The sequence below is a fragment of the Bidens hawaiensis genome, unplaced genomic scaffold (genome assembly GCF_021521415.1).
Source record: "Bidens hawaiensis isolate Kalapana, Puna unplaced genomic scaffold, B.hawaiensis_p1.1 tig00022006_1, whole genome shotgun sequence".
NCBI lineage: Eukaryota > Viridiplantae > Streptophyta > Magnoliopsida > Asterales > Asteraceae > Bidens > Bidens hawaiensis.
In genome coordinates, this window is record NW_027493412.1 from 18,567 (window position 1) to 26,799 (window position 8,233).

The following is an 8,233-nucleotide window of genomic DNA, read 5'->3' on the forward strand; positions in this document are numbered from 1 at the left end:
AGCTACTCGAGATCGGCTCGTTAAAAAGCTCGATGGAGCCAAGCTTAATCGAGCCTGAGCCCGAGCTCGAGCCTAAAAGTAAGCTCATTTAATAATCGAGCCTGAGCCCGAGCTTCACTTATCGAGCTCGAGCCGGCTCGCGAGTCTAAACGAGCCTGCCATTTATATAATTTTTTAAAATATATGTTTAATAATTATTAATTAATATATATAATGTTATGTTATGAAAAAATAAATAAAATTAACTAAATAATATATGTATTTTTATACATAAATTGTAGAATAAATATTATATAAAAATAATTATAATTATATAAAAAAATAATTGATAAATAGTAAACGAGCCGAGCCCGAGCCGAGCTCGAGCTTGAGAATCTACTCACGAGCCGAGCTCGAGCTTTGAAAATAGAGCTCGAAACAAGTCAAGCTCTATGTAAGTTAAACGAGCCGAGCTCGAGCCTAGTCGAGCTCAGACTCGGCTCGGCTCGGCTCGTTTGCACCCCTAGTTCTCCAGTAAAGACTCAAATTCGATCTCCACTTGTGGTACATTGAGTGAATATTGGCAATAAAGGATTTGAGTTATGCCTTGCGAGGTTGTCAGTTCGAATCTCTGAGCCCACCCGAGTTTTTGTCCTACCGTGTGTTATGCTTGAGAATTCTGCTCTTGTGGTGACACAACGATTGACAATTGGCGGCCGACAGTAAGGTTTCCCGGGAGAACGCCCAAGCCAAAATCTGAAGCCAGCGTAGGCCCGTTTAAGACAAAAATTTTTTTGACCAAAGTGAGATAACAGGGCAATCCAAATTAGAGAGTACGGTAACATAAAACACACCGTTTTCGAATTTTTCTTTTTAAAGGTATATTTTGTTTATTGGCAAACCTAGTAACAAGGGCAAGAAGGTAAATATCCAGCAACAAGGCAGCATCTAGGGTTTTCAGCAGGTCTCTCTCTATAAATACAAACACCTTCATCGTCTCCATTATTATTATTATCAGTCTCACTCGCCGCCTTCTTTTCCTCTTCTCTTTTAATTTAAAAGGGTTTGAGAATTTGATGATCTTAGTTTCCCTTACGTAATTTACCATTCTGATGTTTTTTTATTTCTTGTGCAACTTGAAATTAATTATATTCCTCTGTTTATATAATAATAATAATTTTGAGAGACAGTTATTGATTGTCTCATCAAATTGGAAACAGTAGGATAAAGTAAAGATGGCGAGATATCGTTTCAGTCGTCATTTATCTATTGACGGTCTGATTGTTGCTCGTCCACATTTTTTATTCATTTCGAGTCTGTTAAAATACTAACTAAATACTTGATTTCTTTGATTAAATTTCGTTATGAGTCCTAAATAAATTGCGGCTTGATTCCGGTTCTCGTATTGAATATTTCCTGTGACATTTGAATGTATCCAAGAGCTGATGAGCCAAAAATTAATAAGTGGCAACTTCATTTTATAATCAATTTGGTATAACACACAAGGTCCAAAGTTATAAACTGTAGACAAATTGTGTTTTTCCAAAGTAAAAACTGATATTTACCATGTTTTTTCTTTTGTTTCTTTGAAAGGCAAAATCTATGAACTTGAACCTAGGATTAGGAATTTTGGACGTTTAAGAGACATTTATACGGGAAAGAAATGTAGAGCTCAATAGATTTTGATAAGTTATTGTTTTTGAGTTCATTTATATGAAAAAAAACAAGGAAAAGATAGTTTTCTTTTCTTATCTTTTCTTTTTGCATCTTCTCCTTCTCTTCAAGTTATTTTCCGTCTAAATTGGGAAAGATACAAATTCTCATAATTTACTCATCATTTTCTCTTCTCTCCTCTTATTTGCTTTATTTTAATGAAACTTGGAAACACTCTTATTATATTTTCCTTCTTTTTTCTTTCTTAAATAAAACTTGAAAACATAGCATATTTTTTCCATCCCTTTTCTTTCTTTAAATGAAACTCTAAAATATAATAGCAGCAACAAAAATATAGAGTTGCCATTTTTTTTTAATTTTTTGATGAATGTCAAATAAACTTCGAGCAGAGGCCATTTTAATCACTGGATAAAAGGTTTCATAGTTATTGTCATTGTACTTTACCTTATAGATTGGCAATGCTATATAATCAATGTTACTTAAAAATTGTTGATTAGTAGGGCAAATCATTGATTGTACTATCTTTTTGAAAATGAAAGCGTTAGTGAGGGCCTAGGGATCATATAAGGAATAGTTAATATGCAAATGAGACAAGTAAAAAATGTGAGAATGATTTGTTGTAAATAAAATATTTAAAAATGATTTTTTTTTTCTAAAAACCAATAAATTGAGTTTTATTAGAAAAAAAAACGCTAGCAAGAAGCTAGACCCACCAATACACCTACAAAACAACAGATATCACCAACAAAAAGGAAAACGAAACAACATAAAGCCACTCCAAAAGTGGGCAGAATCCCCAGAACCTGTCAATCACAACCACTCGCCACATTCGAAACCAACACCAATCAATGTAAATAAAAAACAAAAAAATTTAAAGAAACTAAAATGTTGTCCCCATCATTCACGTTTCAAAATAATAATAATAAAAAATATAAAATAGCAAAAAATGTCCTTTATGTTTGATTGTTTTTTCATTGGACGTCATTTATCAAAGAATGGCAAAAAACATCCTTTACGTTTAAAAAACTTATCACATTATGTTCTTTGGCCCTAACTTAGTTATATTTTTTTGTTAAATCTGGCCATGTGCAAGACACATGAGGGCATATTTGTAACTTCACATTTTATTTAATAACTAAAAGAATTATATTAACAATTACACACTCTCTATCCCCGTCTTTTTCTCTCACCTCTATCTCTCCTATCCACCATCACCTCCTCCTGCCATCGTCACTAACACCACCATCATCAGGGCAGCCACGAAACTGGTATATAGTAACGTGGTTTAGGCATCACGAGGATGCTTGTTTGCGACGACAGCAGAGGGTATAACCCTTCTCGTTTTCTAGCGACTAGAAGGAGCCCCCTTTGCAGCTATTGCTGGTGATTGAAGGATTAGACGATGGTTAGAAGTCCTACCGGACTAGCGGCAAAATGAATAAAGGCATGGTTGTCACACCCCGACTTAGGGCCTGGGTGCAACGCCTGTTAGTTGGTATCCGGTTTTGAAAATATATCAGAGTTGCGAGTTATTAGCGGAAGTCTTTAAAATTTTATTTATAAAATGTCGGGCCAGAATACCCATTTGATATTTCAAATACTTGTCTTTTGAAAATATAATTTATTAATAATATTCTGAATAAAATACCTGAGCCATCAGATCACCTCTAATGACTATGTCTCCAATCTTCTATCTGTCTTGCCTGTCAGTTCTATCCTTTTTCAGTTTCCCTGAAATGTGGGGGAAAAATACGTCAGCACACAGCCGGTGAATGACGCTGACTCAATAATACCAGTGTGTAAACAATAACAATACCTTTGTGACAATACTCATTAGGCACCCAACTCAATTGGGTTACAATTACCCTAAGTACATGTGTAATTAATCATATACACAATATCATTTCTTTGATCAGTCCCGTAGACTACCAGAGGCGTGTTTGATGATATGCATGGCCTCGGGGAAATCCAAGTCACCATGTATGTATGGATCCAGACACATGTATACTCTTAATTTGAGTATGCCCGTTTCTCAATATTGTAACACAAAGTTTTAAGGATTCGTAAATCCCATGCAAACAGTTCAGACTCTAAAAGAGTTATAGAAGTTTAGGGCGTATTCACCTTATATGATTGTAATCAGTTTCTGACACTGATTCTTGTATATTGATCAGTTTCGGTTACTGACCCCTGTCTGTAAATCAGTTTCTGTTACTGATTCATGTTTCTGTTTTCAGCTTTCAGATTGATTGATTGGCTGTTATCTCGGACCTCGTACGGGTATTCAGAGTTAGTTATCTACAACTGATCGAGCGGTACTTCTACTCTATATCGCGTACTACACCATAAACCGTCAGAGCTTCGGAGCTTGGCACGCTTCACGAGATCTGGCACGATTCACGAGACTAAGTATGTGTGAAAATGTATGTGTTGGAGGTGTGGAATGAAATGCCGTGACCCCTTCCTTTTATAGCCGAATTTGGGATTCATCGCGTAGCGCGATGGCCCTTAGCTCAGGGCATCGCGTAGTGCGACGCCGAGATACTGCCACGTATTGACACGTGGTCGGTGATATTCAGAATCTTGTTCCCTCAGTATGCTATTAACCTAATAGGCTTTCATAAATATCTAGATGGTGTTTCTTGGTTAATCATTAGACTTTAAGTCTGTTTCAGTTTAGCAGATTCGTGTCAGCAGACTCGTGATCTGATCAGCAGATTTTTAAGCTTTACTTTATTTCAGCAGACTCTTAGTCTGATCAGCAAACTTTTATGTTTGATTTAATTCAGCAGACTCTTGGTCTGATCAGCAAACTTTTAAGTTTATTTTAGTTCAGCAGACTCCTGGTATGATCACCAGACTATTAGTCTGATTCGGTTCAGCAGACTCTTAGGTTTCACTTAACCTTAATAGAGTTTTATAGTCATTTTATATTTACATATGATGTTTGATATGTCATGTGTTGGCCTAATAAAGATAGTTCATCCAACTGGATGAATCTGTCAGATGATAAATTAAATCAGTTTCGTTATCGGTTTTAAATGTCAGTTTCCAATTTCGATTGAGCATTCTTGTGTATTGACAAGATTTGTATGCTGATATCTTATTTAGAACAGAGGGAATTAAATACCCTTTCTCAGTTTACAAAACTTGTCGTTTTCAGAACGAGTTACAACAAATGTACAGAAGTTAACTATTCTATCTAGACATTCCATATGTTTGATCTTTGACTTGATTGCTTTGTCAGATATTTCCGGTTTCTTCTGACATTAGTGTCAGTCTTGATTAGCTTTTCTTTTCGGGCAATTTGTTTTAAAGTGGCCCATTTCTCCACATATGAAACATACTCCTTGTTTCTTCCTGCATTCTTGCATCATGTGTCCTTCTCTATTGCAGTATGCACACTTATCTGTGCCTTCTCGTCGACATTTTCCAAAATGTTTTCTTCCACAAGTTTTACAAGTGGATTTTGAAGTATTTCCTTCTTTCTCTATCTTCTCGTAATCTTTCGGTTATTTGATTTCTTTTTCTTCTTTCTTTTCTTCCTCTTGATTTCTTATCATGCTATTAATCAAGTATCTGGCTACTTCCATGGCCGATTCAATTTTTTGCGGCATATTAGCTCTTACCAAGTCTCTTATCTCTCTTGGCAACCCATATATATAGCGTGTTATCTTATTATATTCCGGAGTAACTAGATGTGGGACTATTTGGCAATATTCAAGGAATTAAATATTGTATTCCCTGAGATTTGTTCCAACAACCTTGTTATTCCACAACTGAGTTTGAATTCGATCCATCTCATGAAGTGGACAATATTTCTTTATAACGAAATTTTTGAATTCTTCCCAGCTTAGATTGTACATTGTTTTTCTTCCTTTATTCCAGATCAGGGTATTCCACCATTCAAGAGCTTCTCCCTTGAACATTTGAGAAGAATATTGGATAGCTTCTTCACTTGTACACTTACTAATGTAAATGATTGCTTGTTGTTCCTCAAGCCATCTTAGAGCGATTATAGCATCTTGTCTCCATAAAATTCCTTAGGTTTATAAGCTTGGAAATTCTTAAAGTTGCATACTATTTGATGCTTCAACTTCTTTCGAGGTTTGTCCCTTGAGTTATTATCAGATGTAGAGCTATAATAAACTTCTTCCTTTCTTGAATGAACAAATTTACTTTTACTTTCCTCATCAGATTTTAGTTGACTTTGATTGATAGAATTATCTTTGATAGCTTCTTGTATTTTTTCTGAATTTCATCTTTATATTGGGCGGGAAGTTCCTTATTTTTATTATCAACATTTTCTCCGCTTCCAACTTTATTGGAAGGATTGTTCTGAGAGTTTGCACTTCCTTCTCTTGACATACTACAATAAAATTTTAAAGACAAGTTTAATATTCGGGGAATTAAAACATATCCTTTATTTATATTATTGTAGTTTACAAAAGTGCATAACATTATTTATAAATACACTTGTTATAATTACTACAGTTCTTATTTATCTATTTCTTCAAGCGGACAATCAATTTCTTGATCTTGCTGTCCTTTTTGGTATTTCCAATTGTTTCCTTTTCTTTTCCTTTTTCCTTCTCTTCTTCCATTTCTATATCGTTGAGCATTGATTCGGCTATTTTTGTAACATTGACTTCATAACATGTTGAGTCATCTCTGATGTACATTCCTTCATAATCTGTGCGCCGGCGTTCATTTTGAGGATGAGCAAAGTAAGGATCTTGGTTCATCGGATAATTGAAATATTCCTGCCCCTGAGGATTTTCTTCTTGTTCAGTCATTATCCCTTTCCCTTTGACTTTATTGATCTTTGGGACCCACTTGATCCACTTGATCTTGTTCCCTGCACATCTTGTCTTCGCATGCTATGGGCTAGTGGAATGTTGGAATTGAATGAATCTAAATTTTCCTCCATTGAGGTCTGATATGAGTCTTCACTACTAGATATAGGGATTGGAAGTAAAGTTGTCCCTATAGGCCCTTTTCCTTTACCTGACCGAGGTTGATATGATCCTTGGCTGGATTGACGATCAGACATCTGTACGATGTTAGATTGGAAATAGGATCACGTTCCTAGCTTATCTATAACAGTTTTATTATTTAGTGACTGTAATTTAGATACTTTTAGTTAAGTACCTATTTTGTTTGAATCAGTATCCGTGTAGGATTAAATCCTATCCGTATCATATTTAATCATTCAGTGATTATATCAGTTGGTATTGAATACCAATATTTTCAGCAATTTCCTTATTTCTAGTCAAAGCCTAGGTAATAAGTATACCTAATTCGCTAAGACCGATGGCTCTGATACCAACCTGTCACACCCCGACTTAGGGCCTGGGTGCGACGCCCGTTAGTTGGTATCCGGTTTTGAAAATATATCAGAGTTGCGAGTTATTAGCGGAAGTCTTTAAAATTTTATTTATAAAATGTCGGGCCAGAATACCCATTTGATATTTCAAATACTTGTCTTTTGAAAATATAATTTATTAATAATGTTCTGAATAAAATATCTGAGCCATCAGATCACCTATAATGACTATGTCTCCAACCTTCCATCTGTCTTGCATGTCAGTTCTATCCTTTTTCAGTTTCCCTGAAATGTGGGGGGGAAAATACGTCAGCACACAGCCGGTGAATGACGCTGACTCAATAATACCAGTGTGTAAACAATAACAATACCTTTGTGACAATACTCATTAGGCACCCAACTCAATTGGGTTACAATTACCCTAAGTACATGTATAATTAATCATATACACAATATCATTTCTTTGATCAGTCCCGTAGACTACCAGAGGCGTGTTTGATGATATGCATGGCCTCGGGGAAATCCAAGTCACCATGTATGTATGGATCCAGACACATGTATACTCTTAATTTGAGTATGCCCGTTTCTCAATATTGTAACACAAAGTTTTAAGGATTCGTAAATCCCATGCAAACAGTTCAGACTCTAAAAGAGTTATAGAAGTTTAGGGCGTATTCACCTTATATGATTGTAATCAGTTTCTGACACTGATTCCTGTATATTGATCAGTTTCGGTTACTGACCCCTGTCTGTAAATCAGTTTCTGTTACTGATTCCTGTTTCTGTTTTCAGCTTTCAGATTGATTGATTGGCTGTTATCTCGGACCTCGTACGGGTATTCGGAGTTAGTTATCTACAACTGATCGAGCGGTACTTCTACTCTATATCGCGTACTACACCATAAACCGTCAGAGCTTCGGAGCTTGGCACGCTTCACGAGATCTGGCACGATTCACGAGACTAAGTATGTGTGAAAATGTGTGTGTTGGAGGTGTGGAATGAAATGCCGTGACCCCTCCCTTTGATAGCCGAATTTGGGATTCATCGCGTAGCGCGATGGCCCTTAGCTAGGGGCATCACGTAGCGCGGCGCCGCAACGCCGAGATACTGCCACGTATTGACACGTGGTCGGACACGTGGCACCGGTTGCTTAATGGGGTCATCGCGTAGTGCGATGCCCCTTGAATCCTTGGTCATCGCGCAGAGTGACGCCCCCTTTTTTCTGATTTCTGGGGAAGAGCATCGCGTAGCGCG

General features: G+C 36.4%; 1 non-coding gene across 1 annotated transcript; it reads left to right on the top strand.

Annotated features, from left to right (window-relative positions):
* The first annotated feature begins 1,150 nt into the window (after positions 1 to 1,150).
* Positions 1,151 to 1,277, top strand: LOC143564480 (small nucleolar RNA snoR111). Its single transcript, XR_013140878.1, has one exon. It is a non-coding gene; the product is annotated as a small nucleolar RNA snoR111 (small nucleolar RNA).
* Positions 1,278 to 8,233: the final 6,956 nt, after the last annotated feature.